The sequence below is a fragment of the Hypanus sabinus genome, chromosome 2, assembly GCF_030144855.1.
Source record: "Hypanus sabinus isolate sHypSab1 chromosome 2, sHypSab1.hap1, whole genome shotgun sequence".
NCBI classification, from domain to species: domain Eukaryota; kingdom Metazoa; phylum Chordata; class Chondrichthyes; order Myliobatiformes; family Dasyatidae; genus Hypanus; species Hypanus sabinus.
Window position 1 is genome coordinate 134409430 of NC_082707.1, and position 20385 is coordinate 134429814.

Here is a 20385-nt window from a genome sequence, read left to right on the forward strand (position 1 = left end):
CAGTCCCAAATGGCTAACTCTGTTGTACTGAGAGTAACTAATAGACATAGATGGCCAGTCTTCTGTAAAACCCTTCAAACAAATGCTAAGATTTGGTCAGATCAGCTGTTGTGTTCTAAGTTCCAGAGAAAATAAATTCACTCTACTCATTATTTTCTGCAAGCATAAGTCTTTACTTCTGCAATGCAAATTAAATCCATTGGCTGGTTGGTGTTAAACTTGATATACGTTCTTCTGATGACCTATTATAATTTTCCCTTTTGCCTTGTGAGTAAAATTCACGTCGGCTGATTTGAGTACTCGACAACTTGTGTAGAGAGCTTGGTGTTGTGCTGCTGTGACATTACACCACCACAGTGTGTTTGCTCTCTGCAGTCGTCCACTTCTCTAAGGAGGGTATTCATTAATTGCAAGACTGGGAAGTAGGGTGCTTTTGTGCTCCCCTTACCCAATCTTTAGGGATACTTGTGCTGACATTTCCATATGTAACACTGAAATGAGAAAATCCCCTGCACTACAGGGCTAGAGACTAAGCAGAAATCAATAGGTTTTGCACTCTTAAAGTTCACAGCAAAAAAAGTAGAAGAGGTGGAAGAGTGGAAATAATAAAGATATTTCCAACTCAAGGTAGACCAACATGTGTCATAAATCTTATCCAGAGAGTGGCAAGAACATGTTTTGCATATTAATTGTAGTGAACACCATGGAAGAATTTCAGACACAAAACAAGTACACCAAGAATAAAGAAATGGAACAATATATTGTAAGAGTGAGATAATGCAAGATGGTAGGGGTCTCTTTTAGAGCATACCATTGGTTTACCCAAACAGTGATGTGTATATACTCTGAATACTTTGTGTTGTTCTGAAGTATGGCTTATAGTTTGCTGGTAAGTATACAAGCTTTAACTTGAAGTGAAGATTTAGAAATTATTATCCCACTGTAGCGGTGTGCTACACGCAGCGCTGAAATACCGACACGTAGTCGATGAGCTGCAGTTGCAAAAGAGATCTATTCAAACTTCACGGCCTCGCTTTAAAGCCTTCCTGATCCTGCCCTCCCCGGGTGGGAATGCGTATTCACAGTCCCGTCCCGCGCGTGGGCTTTTCCTCTTGCTGGTGGAGCAGACTTGGCGCCCTTTTTGGGACTGGCCTCAATGCCGGCGCGCGCCGATTTGTGAGCCGGTTTGAGTGCTCTGGGAAGTGGGTCGCCACATAACCCCCCCCCCCAGAACCGGCGATACACCCCCCCCCAATGTCCACAGTCTGGGCTGGACCCTGTTTGGGAAGTCGGCCTCTGCGCCGCGGTGCCGGAATCTCGACCAGCTGCGCCACGTCCACATGGGCCAGTTTGAGTCGGTCCACCGTGAAAACCTCCTCTCTCCCCCCAATGTCCAGCACGAATGTGGACCCGTTGTTTCTGATCATCGTAAACGGCTCCTCGTAGGGCCGCTGTAGCGGTGGCCGATGTACGCCCCATCGTACAAAAACAAACTTACAGTTTAGCAGGTCTTTGGGTATGCAGGTCGGGTTCTACCCAAGCTGCAAAGTGGGTATGGGGGCCAGGTTACCGAGCCTCTTGTGTAGTCTGCCCAGGACTGCTGTGGGTTCTTCCTCTTGCCCCCTTGGGGCTGGTATTAACTCCCCTGGGATGACCAGGGGTGCGCCGTACACCAACTCGGCCGATGAGGTGTGCAGATCTTCTTTGGGTGCCGTGCGGATTCCAAGCAGGGAAGCTCGTCCGCCCAGTTGGCTCTTCTCAGGCGGGCCATGAGGGCCGACTTCAGGTGACGGTGGAAACGCTCCACTAGCCCGTTCGACTGTGGGTGGTAGGCAGTGGTGTGGTGCAGCTGAGTCCCCAAAAGGCTGGCCATAGCTGACCACAGGCTGGAGGTGAACTGGGCGCCTCTGTCGGAGGTAATGTGGGCTGGTACACCAAAGCGAGATGCCCAGGTGGTGATCAGTGCCCGGGCGCAAGATTCGGAGGTGGTGTCGGTGAGCGGGATCACCTCTGGCCATCTTGTGAACCGGTCCACGATAGTCAGGAGGTGCCGCGCTCCACGCGACACTGGCAGGGGGCCCACGATATCCACATGAATGTGGTCGAAACGCCGGCGGGTGGGGTGGAACTGCTGCGGCAGAGCTTTGGTGTGCCACTGCACCTTGGCAGTTTGGCAGTACATGCACGTTTTGGCCCATTCACTGACCTGTTTGCGGAGTCCATGCCAAACAAACCTGTTGGAGACCATCTGGACAGTTGTCCTGATGGAGGGGTGCGCTAAGTTGTGAATGGAGTTGAAAACACGGCGCCGCCAGTTTGCCAGGACAACGGGACGGGGTTGGCCAGTGGTGACATCACAGAGTAGGGTCCTCTCACCTGGGCCTATGGGGAGGTCCTGGAGCTGCAAACCGGAGACGGCGGTTCTGTAACTTGGGATCTTCTCATCTGCCTGCTGCGCTCTGCCAATGCTTCATAGTCTACCCCTTGGGACAGGGCTTGAATGGTTGGGCGAGAGAGAGCGTCCGCTACGACATTGTCCTTACCCGAGACATGCCGGACATCCGTCGTGTATTCAGAGATGTAGGACAGGTGGCGCTGCTGGCGGGACGACCAGGGATCGGACACCTTTGTGAACGTAAAGGTAAGCGGTTTGTGGTCCGTGAACGCGGTGAAGGGCCTACCTTCCAAGAAGTACCTGAAATGCCGGATTGCCAGGTATAGCGCCAACAGTTCCTGGTCGAAAGCACTGTATTTGAGCTCAGGCGGTCGCAGGTGTTTGCTGAAAAACGTCAGGGGTTGCCAGCGACCCTCGAAGAGTTGTTCCAGCTCCCCACCGACTGCTGTGTTAGATGCGTCCACTGTGAGAGTGGTAGGGACGTCCATTCTGGGGTGCTCTAGCATCGCGGCGTTTGCCAAGGCTTCTTTCGTTTTAATGAAAGCGGCGGCGGACTCCTCGTCCCAGGTAATGTCCTTGCCCTTACCCGACATCAGGGCGAACAGGGGGCGCATGATTCGGGCACTGAAGGGAGGAAGCCGTGGTAGAAATTTAACATACCCATGAATTCCTGAAGGCCTTTGATCGTGGTGGGTCGGGGGAAATGGCAGACTGCGTCTACCTTAGCGGACAGAGGGGTTGCCCCGTCTTTAGTAATCCTGTGGCCCAGGAAGTCGATGGTGTCGAGCCCGAACTGGCATTTGGCCTGGTTGATTGTCAGGTCGTATTCACTCAGTCGGGCATAGAGTTGACAGAGGTGGGACAGATGCTCCTGACGAGTGCTGCTGGCTTTGAGGATGTCGTCCAAATAGATGAAAGCGAAGTCCAGGTCGCGTCCCACCGCGTCCATTAACCGCTGAAACATCTGTGCGGCATTCTTCAGGCCGAACGGCATGCGGAGGAACTCGAAAAGGCCAAAAGGGGTGATGAGTGCCGTTTTGGGGGCGTTGTCCGGATGCATCGGGATTTGATGGTATCCCCGGACGAGGTCTACCTTGGAGAAGATCCGTGCGCCGTGCAGGTTTGCTGCAAAATCCTGAATGTGTGGCACAGGGTAGCGGTCCGGTGTTGTAGCCTCGTTCAGCCTGCGGTAGTCACCACATGGTCTCCAGCCCCCTGTTGCTTTGGGCACCATGTGCAGGGGGGAGGCCCATGGGCTGTCGGACCTCCGTTTGATCCCCAATTCCTCCATCCTCTTGAACTCCTCCTTCGCCAGTCGGAGCTTGTCCGGGGGAAGCCTTCGAGCACGGGTGTGGAGGGGTGGTCTTGTGTCAGGATGTGGTGCCGTACGTCGTGTCGGGGCATGGCTGCCGTGAACTGCGGTGTCAGAACCGATAGGAAATCCACCAGGACTCTGGTGAAGTCATTGTCAGACAGCGTGATGGAGTCGAGGTGTGGGGCTGGCAACTGGGCTGCACCCAGGGAGAACGTCTGAAAGGTCTCGGCGTGGACCAGTGTCTGCCTTGGCAGGTCGACCAGCAGGCTGTGAGCCCGCAAAAAATCCGCGCCCAGGAGCATTTGGGCTATGGTGGCCAGTGTGAAGTCCCACGTGAACTGGCTGGAGCCGAACTGTAGCTGCACCGTACAGGTGCTGTGGATCCTTACTGTGCTGCCATTCACAGCCCTCAGGGTGGGACCCTGTGCCCTGTTGCGGGTGTCGTAGCTTGTCGGAGGTAAGACGCTGATCTCGGCTCCGGTGTCGAGCAAAAAAAGGCTATCCCGATGGCTAGCCGCCATAGCCATCGGTGACGGCTGGCCTTGGCGTTTCCCGGGAACTTACAGGGCGGGCTACAGTGGTAGGCTTCTGCGCCCCACCGCTGGTGGTAGAAGCACCATTGGTCGTTGGTCTCCTCACCCCTGCCTCTGGGGTTAGCGGGCTCTGCTGCCAGGCCTGGACTGGTCTGCTGCTGGGAGCGTGGCCTGGTGATCTGTGCGACGGACGCCCCACTCTCCTTCTTGGCGTTCCACAGCAAGTCCGCCCTGGCCGCCACCTTCCGGGGGTCGCTGAAATCCGCGCCAGACAGCAGCAGGCGTATGTCCTCGGGTAGCTGCTCCAGGAACGCCTGCTCAAACATGAGGCAGGACTTGTGTCCTCCGGCCAGGGACAGCATCTCGTTCATCAAAGCCGACAGTGGATTGTCGCCCAAGCCATCCAGGTGCAGCGGGCAGCCCGCTCGCGCCGTGAGAATCCGAAAGTCCTTATGAGCAGGGCTTTGAATTCCGTGTACTTGCCGTCCGCTGGGGGAGACTGTACGAACTCCTCAACCTGGGCCGCTGTGTCCTGGTCGAGGGAGCTCACCACGTAGTAGTAATGTCTGTCATCTGAGGTCATCTGTCGAATGTGGAATTAGGCTTCTGTTTGCTGGAACCATAGGTGAGGTCGCAGCGTCCAGAAGCTTGGCAGTTTCAACGAAACTGTATGAACAGATGTGGCATCGTTCATCTTCGGCTCAAATATCATTTGGACCATCGGGGTCACCAATTGTAGCGGTGTGGCTACACGGAGCGCTACAATAAAGAACACGGAGTCGATAAGCTGCAGTTGCAAAAGAGATTTATCCAAACTTTTCAGCCTCGCTTTAAAGCCTTCCTTATCCCGCCCTCTCCAGGTGGGAATGCTTTGGGGGCGCATATTCACAGTCCCGTCCCACGCACGGGCTTTTCCCCTTGCTGGAGGAGCAGACTTGGCACCCTTTTTGGGACTGGCCTCAGTGCCGGCGCGCGCCCATTTGTGAGCCGGTTCAAGTGTGCTGGGAAGTGGGTCGCCACACCACATAATTTGCAGTTTTACTTTTCCTGCTGGGATCTGGTATTGGGCTGTTGTATTCAGCCGCTAGGCAAATTAGTAACAACATGGTTTCAAAAGAAAAAAAAAGATTTCAATCACAGTAATTCCTGTGGTGATAAGGTAACAGTTGCTGAAGGTACTCTGGCCTCAGAGAGCAAATAAGAGAGGCTGAACAAGGATTTCCTTACACAGTGGGATTGAATGATTTTAAAAAGACACTGCCCTATTTATGATTTAGATTCAGGCAATTAGTTGATTTTTATTTTTAAGTATATTTTTACCATAGAAATGTCCTTGAACTTTGATTTTATTGACCGTTCTGGCTCAATACCATGGCTCAACATAAATATTTACAGTTTATTAGGTCTGATGCAAGCTCTATGGGATATTTGTGCAATTGATGAAGGTGCAACGGTGAATGATGTCTCATATTGATACATTGTGCTCAAAGGTCACTCACTGACTGTCACTGTGCTGAAAGTTCAGTCATGTCCTTCAAAATTGCATGTTTGATCTATCATCACTTTAATCTGTTCCTCTTTCTAATAATGGGACTGGATGTGAATGTTTCAAAGTAGTTCCATAAGTTTTCTAACCTCCCTAACTTACTATGATTGAATGAATAACTTTAAAGCACATTGAGGCAGAGACAAGCAAAGGTCCACTCACAGTCCAATGGCTACTTTCCTTTCCGAAATGCAAAGCTGACAGAGGGAAAGGGCTTGTTAGCAGGAGGGCAAAGTCTGGCATGTTACTTACAAAGCATTGGGGCCAGAACGGGCATGCACCTTACTCTGATATACACACACACAGACACGCTCACACACTCACACATCCACAAAAGCATCTTCAATGTCAACATTGCTGGAGTCCAGGCAGGTACATCATGGCAAAGAGGAAGTGTAAGACTTGCACCTACTTCTGACCACGTGCACCATTGCACCAGCTGATCATCTAGTTTGGCATTTCTCCATCACATCGAGGCCAACCTTCATCCAATTCAGTCCACGTGACATCGAGAAGCAAGTGGGCTGACGGGCTATACAGCTGGACAACTTACAGCTGCAGTACTGAAAACACATGATTCTGAACCAGCTCTGCCTCCATCCACACTGTTTTAGTACAATTATAACTTCGGCAATTACCTGACAACATGGTAAGCTTTTCAGGTGTGTCCAAGTCACAAAACATTGTCGAAGTCCACTTTAGCTAATTACTACCCAATTAGACTACCCTCAGTCAATCTGACTGATGCCATAATGTTGTGCTGGCCTTTAAATCTACTCCAAGCTCAATCTAACGCTTCTCACCTACATAAACTTCCTTTTTCCTTTCACCCATGTGCCTATCTAGAGTCTCCTAAATGTCCCTAATATATCAGCCTTCACCACCACTCTCAGCAGTGTATTCCGCACACCTACCATTCCTTGTGTAAAAAAAAATCTTCTGATTTCTCCCCTAAATTTCCCTCCATTCAGCTTAAAAGAAGGTCCTCTGGTGTAAGCCCCGCCACACTGGGAAAAAGGCACTTGGGTATCCGCTCTATCTATGTCTCTTATAATCTTATACACTTCTATCAAGACGCCACTCATCCTCCTTCACTCCAAAGCGAAAAGCCTTACTGTAGCGGTGTGCTACACGCAGCGCTAAAATAATGACACGGAGTCGGTAAACTGCAATTAAAGATGATTTTATTTGAACTTCACAGCCTTGCTTTAAAGCCTCCCTCATCCCGCCCTCCCCGGGCGTGGATGCTCCAAGGGACACGTACTCACAAACCCCCGCAGGCTTTTTCCCTTTGTTGCGGACCTGGCCTTTGTGCCTGCACGCTGGCTATTTGTGAGCCAGTTCGAGTGCGCTAGGAAGTGGGTCGCCACATAACCCCCCCCACCAGAACCAGTGATACACCCCCCAAAGTCCACAGCCTGGGCCGGACCCTGTTTGGGAGGTCGGCCTCTGCACTGCGGTGCCAGAAACTCGACCGGTTGCACCAGGTCCACATGGGCCGGTTTGAGTCGGTCCACCGTGAAAACCTTCTCTTTCCCCCCAACGTCCAACACGAACGTGGATCCGTTGTTCCTGAGCACCGTAAATGGCCGTTGCAGCAGTGGTCAATGCCCGCCCCATCATACAAACACAAACTTACAGTTCTGCAGGTCTTTGGGTACGCAGGTCGGGTTCTACCCATGCTGCAAAGTGGGTATGGGGGCCAGGTTACCGAGCCTCTCGCGTAGTCTGCCCAGGACTGCTGCGGGTTCTTCATCGTGCCCCCTTGGGGCTGGTATGAACTCCCCGGGGACGACCAGGGGTGCACTGTACATCAACTCAGCCGACGAGGCGTGCAGATCGTCTTTGGGCGCCGTGCAGATGCCAAGTAGGACCCAGGGAAGCTCATCCGCCCAGTCAGCTCCTCGCAGGCGGGCCATGAGAGTCGACTTTAGGTGATGGTGGAAACGCTCCACTAGTCCATTTGACTGTGGGTGGTAGGCAGTGGTGTGGTGCAGCTGAGTCCCCAAAAGGCTGACCATAGCTGACCACAGGCTGGAGGTGAACTGGGCGCCTGTCGGAGGTAATGTGGGCCAGTACACCAAAGCGAGACACCCAGGTGGCGATCAGTGCCTGGGCGCAAGATTCGGAGGTGGTGTCGGTGAGCGGGATTGCCTCTGGCCATCTTGTGAACCGGTCCACGATAGTCAGGAGGTGCCGCGCTCTGCGCGACACTGGCAGGGGGCCCATGATATCCACATGAATGTGGTCGAAACGCTGGTGGGCGGGGTGGAACTGCTGCAGCAGGGCTTTGGTGTGCCGCTGCACCTTGGCCGTTTGGCAGTGCATGCACGTTTTGGCCCATTCACTGACCTGCTTGCGGAGTCCGTGCCAAACAAACCTGCTGGAGACCAGCCGGACGGTTGTCCGGATGGAGAGGTGTGCCAAGTTATGAATGGAGTCGAAAACACGTCGCCGCCAAGGTGCCGGGATGACGGGATGGGGCTGGCCAGTGGTGACGTCACAGAGTAGGGTCCTCTCACCTGGGCCTATGGGGAGGTCCTGGAGCTGCAAACCGGAGACTGTGGTTCTGTAACTCGGAATCTCCTCGTCTGCCTGCTGTGCCTCTGCTAGTGCCTCAAAGTCTACCCCTTGGGAAAGGGCATGAATGTTAGGGTGAGAGACCGCGTTCGCCACGACATTGTCCTTACCCGAGATGTGCCGGACATCCATCGTGTATTCAGAGATGTAGGACAGATGGCGCTGCTGGCGGGACGACCAGGGATCGGACACCTTTGTGAACGTAAAGGTAAGCGGTTTGTGTCCGTGAACGCGGTGAAGGGCCGACCTTCCAAGAAGTACCTGAAATGCCAGACTGCCAGGTAGAGCGCCAACAGTTCCCGGTCGAAAGCACTGTATTTGAGCTCGGGTGGCCGCAGGTGTTTGCTGAAAAACGCCAGGGGTTGCCAGCGACCCGCGATTAGCTGCTCCAGTACCCCACCGACTGCCTTGTTAGATGCGTCCACTGTGAGGGCGGTAGGGGTGTCCATTCTGGGATGTAGTAACATTGCGGCATTCACCAAGGCTTCCTTCATTTGAATGAAAGCGGCGACGGACTCCTCGTCCCAGGTAATGTCCTTGCCCGGACCCAACAGCAGGGCGAACGGGGGGCGCATGATTCGGGCAGCTGAAGGGAGGAAGCGGTGGTAGAAATTGACCATCCCTACGAATTCCTGAAAGCCTTTGATTGTGGTGGGTCGGGGGAAATGGCGGACTGCATCTACCTTAGCGGGCAGAGGGGTTGCCCCATCTTTAGTAATCCTGTGGCCCAGGAAGTCGATGGTGTCGAGCCCGAACTGGCATTTGGCCGGGTTGATTGTTAGACCGTACTCACTCAGTCGGGTGTAGAGTTGACGGAGGTGGGACAGATGCTCCTGAAGACTGCTGCTGGCTATGAGCATGTCGTCCAAATAGATGAATGCGAAGTCCAGGTCACGTCCCACCGCGTCCATTAACCGCTGGAACGTCTGTGCGGCATTCTTCAGGCCGAACGGCATGCGGAGGAACTCGAAAAGGCCAAAAGGGGTGATGAGAGCCGTTTTGGGGACGTCGTCCGGATGCATCGGGATTTGATGTTATCCTCGGATGAGGTCGACCTTGGAGAAGATCCGTGTGCCGTGCAGGTTTGCTGCAAAGTCCTGAATGTGCGGCACAGGGTAGCAGTCCGGTGTGGTAGCCTTGTTCAGCCTGCGGTAGTCGCCACACGGTCTCCAGCCCCCTGTCGCTTTGGGCACCATGTGCAGGGGGGAGGCCCATGGGCTGTCGGACCGCCGGATGATCCCCAATTCCTCCATCCTCTTGAACTCCTCCTTCGCCAGTCGGAGCTTGTCCGGGGGAAGCCACCGAGCGCGGGCGTGCAGGGGTGGTCCCTGGGTTGGGATGTGGTGCAGTACGCCGTGTTGGGGCATGGCTGCCGTGAACTGCAGTGCCAGAACCAATGGGAAATCCACCAGGACCCTGACGAAATCGTTGTCAGACAGCGTGATGGAGTCGAGGTGAGGGGCTGGCAACTGGGCTGCACCCAGGGAGATCGTCTGAAAGGTCTCGGCGTGGACTTGGCAGGTCGACCAGCAGGCTGTGGGCCCACAAAAAATCCTCATCCAGGAGCAGTTGGGCTACGGCGGCCAGTGTGAAGTCCCACGTGAACTGACTGGAGCCGAACTGTAGCTGCACCTGACGGGTGCTGTAGGTCCTTACTGTGCTGCCGTTCGTGCCCCTCAGGGGGGGACCCGGTGCCCTATTGCGGGTGTCGTAGCTTGTCGGAGGTAAGACACTGATCTCGGCACCGGTGTTGACCAAAAAACGGCGTCCCGACCGCTGGTCCCACACATACAGGAGGCTATCCCGATGGCCAGCTGCCGTAGCCATCAGCGGCAGCTGGCCCTGGTGTTTCCTGGGAACTGGCAGGGCGGGTGACAACGGTGGGCTTCTGCGCCCCACCGCTGGTGGTAGAAACACCATTGTTAGTTGGGCTCCCCACCCCTGCCTCTGGGGCTAGTGGGCTCTGTGGCCGGGCCTGGACTGGTTTGCTGCTGGGAGTGTGGCCTGGTGATCTGTGTGACGGATGCCCCACTCTCCTTCTTGGCGTTCCACAGCAAGTCCACCCGGGCTGCCACCTTCCGGGGGTTGCTGAAATCCGCGCCGGACAGCAGCAGGCATATGTCCTCGGGCAGCTGCTCCAGGAATGCCTACTCAAACATGAGACAGGGTGTGTGTCCGTCGGTCAGACAACATCTCGTTCATTAAAGCCGATGGAGGTCTGTCTCCCAAACCATCCAGGTGCAGTAAATGGGCATCTCGCATGCGCCGTGAGAGTCCAAAAGTCCTTAGGAGCAGGGCTTTGAATTCCGTGTACTTGCCAACTGCTGGGGGAGACTGTACGAACTCCACAACCTGGGCCGCTGTGTCCTGGTCGAGGGAGCTCACCACGTGGTAGTAACATGTGTCCTCTGAGGTTATCTGCCGAACGTGGAATTGGGCTTCTGCCTGCTAGAACCATAGGTGAGGTCGCAGCGCCCAGAAGCTTGGCAGTTTCAATGAAACCGCATGAACAGATGTGGTGTCGGTCACCTCCAGTCCAAAAGTCATTTGGACCGTCGGGGTCACCAATTGTAGCGGTGTGCTACACGCAGCGCTAAAATAATGACACGGAGTCAGTAAACTGCAATTAAAGATGATTTTATTCGAACTTCACAGCCTTGCTTTAAAGCCTTCCTCATCCCGCCCTCCCTGGGCGCAGATGCTGTAAGGGACACGTACTCATAAACCCCCGCAGGCTTCTCCCCTTTGTTGCAGACCTGGCCTTTGTGCCTGCACGCTGGCTCCTTGTGAGCCGGTTCGAGTGCGCTAGGAAGTGGGTTGCCACATTACTCGCAAAACATATCCTCATAAGACATGTTCTCTAATCCAGGCAACATCCCGGTAAGTCTCCTTTGCATGCTCCTTAAAGCTTCCATACCTTTCCTCTAATGACTGAACACAATACCCCAGGTGTGGTCTAACCAGTTTTAAGGAGCAGCAACAGTATGTCAGGACTCTTGAACTCAGTTCTGTTATGACATGCTCCTGACCTCACCTGCCTCTGGCATTTAGTTGCTCTATCTCTCTGGAATATGGGTAGCCAGTGCCTTTAAGATTCAGGCCCGTTCTGCTAATTGGTGTTCACATTTTGGTGCCAAGAGTTTAATATTTAAAGATCACCTGAACTGAGGTTTAGTGTTCAATCATCAGCTCAACTTTGGATTCTCGTCTAGCTTCTAGTTTAATACCCTTTCAGTCTCGTATCACGTCTCGATTCTAGTCTCAGATACTCCAGCACTTGGGTCCAAACCATCCTTTCCTGGGTCTCTCATTACAGTACGATTGAGCTTAACCTGGACCCAGCAGGGTAACAGTGCCTCTTGTCAGCTGTGGCCAGCCACAGTGAGAACATTTCTGGACAAAGCCCGGAGATACACGACCTCCCGGCCGAGTGCCAACCTTGGCAAGGAGGAAGCCAGAGTCGCTTGGGTGAGGTTGTCGATTAGCTCTGCAGAGTCAGTCCATCTTACGGCCCTGGGGAGATTTGCTGGTGACCATGGCTCTTGCTGCGGCTTTCTCATTTCATTTTTAAAATCTTTTTTTATTAATTATTATTGAGGATCAACAAAAAAAACATTAAGGTAATCAAGTCAATATGTCATGTACAATGAAGAATTAAATTAGCAAATAACTGATTAACAAAGTTAAGCAATATATCAATAATAAGAAAAAATAAAGTATTAAGAATATTTTTTTGAAAAGAAAAAAAAAGAACCCCTACTAACTAAAAAAAAAGTTGAAAAACCCCCATTGGGAGCACAACCCCCGATCTATACATCATACAAGCTTCCATAGAAGAAAAACATCAATCCGCCAACTCAAATCTATTTACAGAAAAATCGGAAGGAAACCGTATTAATTAACTCAAATCAGCGGGCAAATGAAAACCACCTTTTCTCAAAACCAAATTGAGGATCAAAAGTTCGACTTCTGATTTTTTCCAAACTAAGACATAGCATCACCTGAGAAAACCATTGTATCAAATTAGGAGAAGAAGCATCTTTCCATTTCAACAAAATAGCCCTTCCTGCCAATCATGTAACAAATGCATTACATGTTGGTTTGATAGAGAAATACCATGAATATATTGGTGGATTATACCAAATAGAGCCGTCAATTTATTAGCTTTCTCACTCAGTGCTCATTAGTGTTTGAACTCCAGCCGTCCCAGTGCCCTATGGAGCCCGGAAATGTGGCTTTCATGATCTCTCTCCTGACTGGGAGAGCCCTGGCATGGGCCACCACACATTGGGAGTGGAGCGTGAAGGTTTGCTCAGAATCGGAGGAATTCATGGATACCACGAGGAGGGCGTTCCATCACCCCACCGGAGCAAACCGAGCCTTGACCATTTGATGAAGGTGCATCAGAGTAGTTGGAGAGCAGTGTCAGGAAGTCTGTGATGGTAGCAGCCACTGCTCCCAACTCTACAGATTCTGGTGACACACTGAAGGCAGAGATCTCCTGGACTAAGCACTGATGAGAGGTAAATGCCTTTGTGGACTCTAACACAGCTGGTAATCTCCTGGACTTGGGGACTGCCCATTGCCTCAACATACCTCTGCAGGAGTTGAGCCAGCCCATGCCTGCAATAACCATGCACGGTCAACCTCTAGGTTCCGGGCAGATTCTGCAGCAGACATGTGGAGGACATTTGTTTCTGTATCATTAATTCTCTTCACATACCACTGATCCTCAGGCACCCTTGCCTGTCCCAGCATAATGGAAGGAAGGGAGGATCACTCATAGCAAGTCATATCAAGTGGATATGTTTACAGCTTGGTGTTGCAACCCCCGGACTCTCCCGAGACTAGTGGCCGTTGAGGAGGCAGACTTTTGTTGGGGGTAACCTGGAGCTTTTGGGAGACCCAGTCCTGCCTCCAAGGGCAGACAAGCCAGCTCCAGCCAACAGGGCTGTGAGTAGCAACCCTGTCTGGTTGGGGATGCGCTGGAACTAGAGGGAGAGGGGCAAGCCAAGGATGAGCCTGTGCAGTCTGGAGCTCTGGCGTCCACACCTGAGGGATCCAGTTATCAGGTCCCATCTAAGGGAAAAATTCCTAAAAATAGACCCTTGGAACTTAGACCCAAGAGCACAAAGAACATTTATAGTGTCTTGATGCCGTTGTCTGAGGAGTTGGATGAGGAATTGGGGGCAGATGCAATACCCACCAGTCAAAATCCCTTCCATCCACATGAATTTGTAAGAGGTCTCCAAAAAGGGAAAGGTCTCGATTCCTCCACTTCACCAACCCTACGACTATACAATAGATCTATTGCCTAGTACTTGTCCTCCATGGGGTTGATTATATGCACCTCAGGCCTAGAGAGAAGTGCTGTAGAGAGGACAGAAAGGGGGCACTTGCCATGGGATTCTTCAGTCTTCCATCTCACCTGCTGACGCAGGCTTCTTTTTCATACAGAAAAAGGACAGGAGCCTCCGGCCATGCATTGATTATAGAGGACCAAATTGCATAACAGTCAAAAATCTTAAACTCCTTCCACTCATGAACACTGCTTCCGAGATTCTCCAAGGGGCAAGAGTATTCTCGAAGCTTGCGGAGTGTGTACAATCTGGTCCGCATAAAGGAGGGCAATGAGTGGAAAACTGCATTCAACACACCAACAAGGAACTATGAGTACCTGATCGTGCCCTTTGGCCTTGAGAACGTGAGAGCAGTTTTTAAGGGCTTTATAAATGACGTGATCCAGATGCTCTCCATAAGTATGCCTTCCTTTGTCTACTGGGATAATATCCAAATCTTCTCAAAGTCCTCGTCAGAGATATCTTAAAGAGGCTTCTAGATCACAGACTTTATGTCAAGCTGGAGAAATCCGATTTTCACAAAAACACCATTTCATTTTTGGGTTTTATCATCTCTAATGGCAGTCTCAAGATGGACCCTACTAAGACGCAGACAATCAGAGACTGGCCACAACCAACCAATATGGAACAAGGCCAATGATTCCTGGGATTTGCCAACTTTTACAGAAAGTCCATCAGGAATTTCAACTCAGTTGTGACTCCACTGACAGCACTAACTAAGAGATCAATGGGCCCTTTGGTTTGGACTACTGATGTGGAGGCTGCTTTCGTAGTGCTCAAGCAATGGTTTATAACAGCTCCCAGTTTGGTATCTCCTAACCCAGGTTAGGTTTCACCTAACTTCTCTTCATCGTAGAGTTGGACACCTCAGACATCAGAGTGGGTGCAGTGTTGTCTCAACAGACACCTTTGGACAATAAACTGCATTCATGTTCATCCTTCTCCAGGCGGCTAACCGCTGTAGCGGTGCACTACAACATTGGCAATAGAGAGCTGCTCGCGGTCAGGCTGGCTTTGGAGGAATAGCTTGAGCGGGCCAAGACCACAAGAAGCTGGCTTATGTTCAGAAGGCTAAAAGACTGAATTCCAGGCAGGCCAGGTGGTCTCTTTTATTTAAACACTTCAGTTTCATCCTGACCTATCGACCAGCGTTAAAGAATCAGAAACCAGATATCATGTCCCGTCAGTCTGACAAAACCAAAAGAGAGTGGCAACCTGCCATCATTTTTCCCCAAAGTAAGGTAATAGCGCCAATTCGTCGGAGCATCAACGCACTTGTTCGCAAGGCCCAGGCGCAAGGGGAGATTCCCAAAAACGATCCTCTTGGTTATCTGTTCATCCCAAGTTCCATCAGGCCTCAGGTAATTCAATGGGGACATGCAACAAGAATGACTGCTCACCCAGGGATGGCCAGGGCCCTCAAGTTCATCGAGAGAAGATACAGGTGGCCAGGAAGGGAGGTCCTACAATACGAGCAGGCATGGGAGGTGTGTGTCCAGAGCAAGGAGCCCCGCACCAAACCTCAAGGGCTCCTTCACCTGTTCCAGACAGACCATAAGTGCACCTCTCCATGGACTTTGTCACGGGTCTTCCAGTTTCCAAGGGGAAGACCGTCATCATGGTATTTGTAGATTATTTTTGAGGACCTAAAAACTCATTGGATTGAACAAACTACCATTTGCTGCAGAGACAGCCAAAATTGTCCTGCAGCAGGTCTTCAGGATCCAGATGAAATCTTGTCAGACTGTGGTCCTCGATTTGCGTCTTGTTTTTGGAGGGCATTCTGTACACTGACTGGGGCAACAGTAAGTTTTTCCTCTGAGTTTCACCGACAGTCCGGCTGCCAGACAGAGTGGGTGAGCTAGGACATGGAATGAACCCTAATGTGTCTGGCCTCAGAAAGACCAGGCAAGTGGTGTGACCATCTGATTCGGGTAAAGGTTGCCACAATACTTTATGGCATTCTGCACACAGGGGATCACTGCTCGGATGCCAGTTTGGGTATTCTCTGCCATTCCTCCTTGAGGTTGGGGTTCCTGCAGCTGAAGACCTAGCCTGACGGTGAAATGAAGGCTAGCTGCAAGAGAAGACAGGAACCAGCTTTGCAGACTGGGTAACAGTTCTGGCTATCTACCCAGGATTTGCCTCTCCAGGTGGAGTTCAGGAGGTTGGCACCCAAGTTCATTGGACCCTTCAAGGTCCTCAGGAAAGTAAACCCAGTGGCTAACGCCTTACAGCTCCCCAAGACGAACCCCCACAATGTAACCCCCTGGGTCGCCTCAGGCTCGTCAGCTCCCCAAGACCCTCAAGGTCAATTCCACCTTCCACATTTCCAAATTAAAACCTGTAAACATCAGTCTTTTAGCCTCGCCACCATCAGTCCCGCTGCCACCCGAGTTTGTTGGTGGGTAACAGATCTTCACTGTAAAAAGAATTCTGGATGCTCAAACTGTTTAGGGTTTTGGGTAATTCCTCATGAACTGAGAAGGATTTGGACCCAAGGAACAGTGCTGGGTTCTGGAAAGGGACTTCTTGGATGCAATGCTCATCCAAGACCCACTATCATTGTCTCTCTGTGCAGCCAGAGCTGTCAGGAGTCAACTGTAGGAGTAGGGGTCCTGTTATGACACACACCTGACTGTGCTAGTCCCCAGAGTTTAGATACTCTAGCTCGCCAGAATATGGATAGCTGGTGTGGCCCCTTTTAATAATCAGTCCCGCCCCACTAATTCGTGGCCGTCTTTTGGTGCCAAGATTCTAATATTTAAAGAGCACCTGAACTGAGGTTCAGTGCTCAATCGTCAGCCCGACTTTGGACTTGCATCTAGTTTACAATCCTGTCAGTCTTGTATCATGCCTCAATTCTAGTCTTTGATACTCCAGCACTTGGTCCTACCCATCCTCGTCTAGGTCACTTGTCAAAAATAAAGGTCAACCCACAATATGCCTTCTCAACCATCCTGTCAACTTTCATAGCAAATTTGAATGATCAATGATGGACTTGGAGCCAACATCCCTGTACTGCTGAGAATCCTGTCATTAACCTTGTACTCTGCCTTCAAATTTGATCTTCCATAGTGTATCACTTTACACTTTTCCAGGTTGAACTCAATCTGCCAGTTCTCAGCTCAGCACTGTATCCTGTATGTCCAATTGTAGTGTATGACACGGCCCTGCACTGCCCACAACTCCACCAGCCTTCTGCAAGCTTACTAAGCCACTTCCTCATCCAAATCATTTATAAAAATCACAACGAGCAGGGATCTCAGAACAGATCCCTGCAGAACACCACTAGTCACTGACTTCCAGGTGGAACGCATTCCATCTACTGCCGCCTTCTGCTTTCTGTGGGCAAGCCAAATCAGATATCCACGCAGCCAAGTTTCCATGGATCCCATGACTCAAGAATTTCTGAATAAATAAACTCCTTAGGAAAGTGATCAATAGCAGACAACAGAAATGCTGCTGCAGTGCGAAGTCACATCGGTAAACACCAAACACTGTATTCAAATTACCCAGTACTCTAACCAGGTTACCTGCTTCAGCTTGAAACCTCGACTCTTTACTCTTTTCCATGGTTGCCGCCTGGCCTGCTGAGTTCATCCAGCATTTTGTGTGTATTGCTTCAATTGCGGCATCTTGTTTGTGATTAGGCTACCTGTTTAATGTGTTGAGCTTTAGTCACACGACAAAAGGAAAACGTTTAAATTATAATGGGCTGTCACAAGAAAATAGAATCAAGTTTAACACAGATGGATTTAATTTGCATTCTAAACTCCAGAGAATGAAAATTCATCCACTTATTCTTTTCTGATGGCATAATGGTGTTTCTTTGTTCAAGAAAGGTAATAGGGGTAATTTTAGAAATTATAGACCATCATCATTATTATGTGCCTTGTCAAAATTATAGACCAGTGCGTCTTAAATCAGTGGTGGATGAACTAATAAAGGAGGTTCTTAGGGACAACATTTATAAGCAATAAGAGAAGCATAGTCTTGTGCTAGTCCGCATGGCTTTGTGAGGAACATGTTGTTGCCTCAGAAGCCTCTTTGACTTTTTCGAGGAAATAACTAAAAAAATTGATGAAGGCAGAGCAGTTGTACAGTATGTGGATTATAGTAAGGTACTTGGCAAAGTTTCCCATGGAAGGTTCATATACCAAAAACCTGGAATTTGATCTTGCTTTCCCTACCTTCTTTTCATCTTGTTCTAACCACATGCTGTTTTGAGGAACAGCAATTGAACTGAAAGGTTACACATACAAAATGCTGGAAGAACTCAGCTGGTCAGGAAGCATCTATGGAGGGAAATGAACAGTCAACCTTTCATTGGTACTGAAAATGAAGTGGGCTGATGCCACAGTGAGAAGGAGGGGGGAGGGAGGTAAGTGGAGGAGTACAAGTTGGCAGGCGACAGGTGAATCCAGAAACTCTATTTCTCCCTCCAATAAACTGCCCAGTACAGTTGAGATTTCCTGTTTTTAATTCAAAAATAACCTTGCCTGTGGCCGTAGTGTATCTGTCCTTGTTTTCTTTATGGCAGGTTATCAAAATTCAAAATTGAACCAAATATTAGGGCAGGAGTGACTCAAGCAAGATAAGGGAAATAAAGATTTGGAGAATTTAAGGGAGTAAATTCCAGAGCTTTGGCAGCTTGAAGGCATGATAACTCCAAGCTGAACAATTAAATTCAGGGGTGCACAAGAGGCCAGGATTGGAAGAAGGTAGGTATTTCTGAAGATGAGTTTAGCTGGGGGAAATAGCTGAGATGGGGATGGCAACACCTAGGAGACTTTTGAAAATGAGAAGTTTGGTTTAATCATGAACAAAAGTAGATCAACAAAATAAGGGTGATAAGCAAATGGGATGACGTAAATTGGAAAATCAGGGTCAGAGATTTGGATGACTTATATTACCGAGAAGGATGGAGGCAGGGGGATAAATAGCAGCAGATTAGATGAGGCAAAGGTGATGTCTAAAAATAATAATTTTTTATTTCTTTCACTGTACTGCTGCTACAAAACAACATATTTCCAACATAGGAGGGGTGATTGATATGTTCATGACCTAAGATAGAAGGAGTCTATTTTAGAAAACCTAGCACATTTATTTTTCAACATAGTCCCCCCTACATTTACACACTTAGTCCAGCAGTCATAGAACATACAGATCTTGGACCTCCAGAAAGTATCCACAGATGGGTGCTTGATAAGTTCGTGGCCTAAAGTAGAAGGAGATGAGTTATACAGCTCTCGTTACATGCACATGCAGGTCAACTCTTTGAGTGATTATGCAGAAAGTTTGAAGTTAATAACTCATCTCCTTCTACCTTAGGCCATGAACATCAATCACCCCGATGAGTTATTAACTTCAAACTTTCTGCATAATCACTCAGAGTTGAATTCCACGTGCATGTAATGAGAGCTGTATAACTCATCTCCTTCTACTGTTACAAATCAGCAACAATGAATATATAATTGAGGCAGGTTTTTTATAACAAATAAGCACTTGTTAAACACTGCTAAAAAAAAACCGGAAGTAAACAAATGACTAACCTAACCGGAAATCAGCTGCTGTGCAGCAGCTTGAACAGTTCTTAAAGCAGTAATGTGAAAACAGTTCTTAAAGCGGTAATGTGAAAACAGTTCTTAAAGCAGTAATGTGAAAACAGTTCTTAAAGCAGTAATGTGAAAACAGTTCTTAATGCGAAGGTCCAAAGTTTTACACAGTCAGTTAAAAGGAGAGACTTCTTGAAAGGTGTTAAATTCTCTTTCGTTGCATTACCGCTGATCCCAGCAGCAGTGTGCTTTTCCTGGAGGATTTATGATCGAAGGAAATAAACGGCTTAAAAGGCACTGACCTTTCTTTGGTGAAACTTTGTATCCAACTCACTGCTCTTTTTTATTGGCAAAACAGGAACTATCACGGACACAAGTTACTACTTCCTCATGCGAAGATTAAACAAAGGTCGAATCTGTTTCATCGTCGACATTAACTTTCCAAATCCTTCAGTATGTCTGAACTCTGATGAATCTTCACTCTCCACTGACTTTACTGGCAGTAATATAGCAAAACTGCTGGCAATAACCTTTGAGAATTAAGGCAGAAAATAAAACACTTTTATAAGAAACTGCATCATAATATCGGAAAACGCAGCAGCATGGAGTCAGTAGCAAATTCAGCCATGAACTGCCCACGTCACAGGGTGGGGTTCTCCTTTTGCACCCGGTTGGAAAAAACCATCACATGACCTCTCACTGGGGGGAAAATGATGTCACTCCCCAATCACAAGACCATTACCTCATGTCCAGCATAACTTCAAATACATCATGGTCTTGTGACAGGTACAAGACACCCATGGGTACGTAACACCTCCCTCCAAAAAAGAAATTGGTCTGCCAAGAACAAAATTTTAACAATTATTTACAAGAGAAACGAGCAACAAATGTATAAAATTTGCAACTTTCACAGTATACATAGTATTATAATTCATCAGCTTACAGATTATTACACAGGAGTGTTACAAATGTTAAAATAACACTCCATAAAAAAAATTACATTGTACATTCAACATCGAGATAGACAATCAGCAACCACATTATCTTTACCTTTAATATGAGTTATTAAAATATTGTACTCTTGTAACATCAATTTAA

At 49.5% G+C, this 20385-nt stretch overlaps 1 protein-coding gene across 1 annotated transcript in view; it reads left to right on the plus strand.

The window, feature by feature from the left end:
• Positions 1 to 20385, plus strand: part of gpr176 (G protein-coupled receptor 176) — a 192867-nt gene that overhangs the window by 95914 nt on the left and 76568 nt on the right. The window lies entirely within an intron of this gene.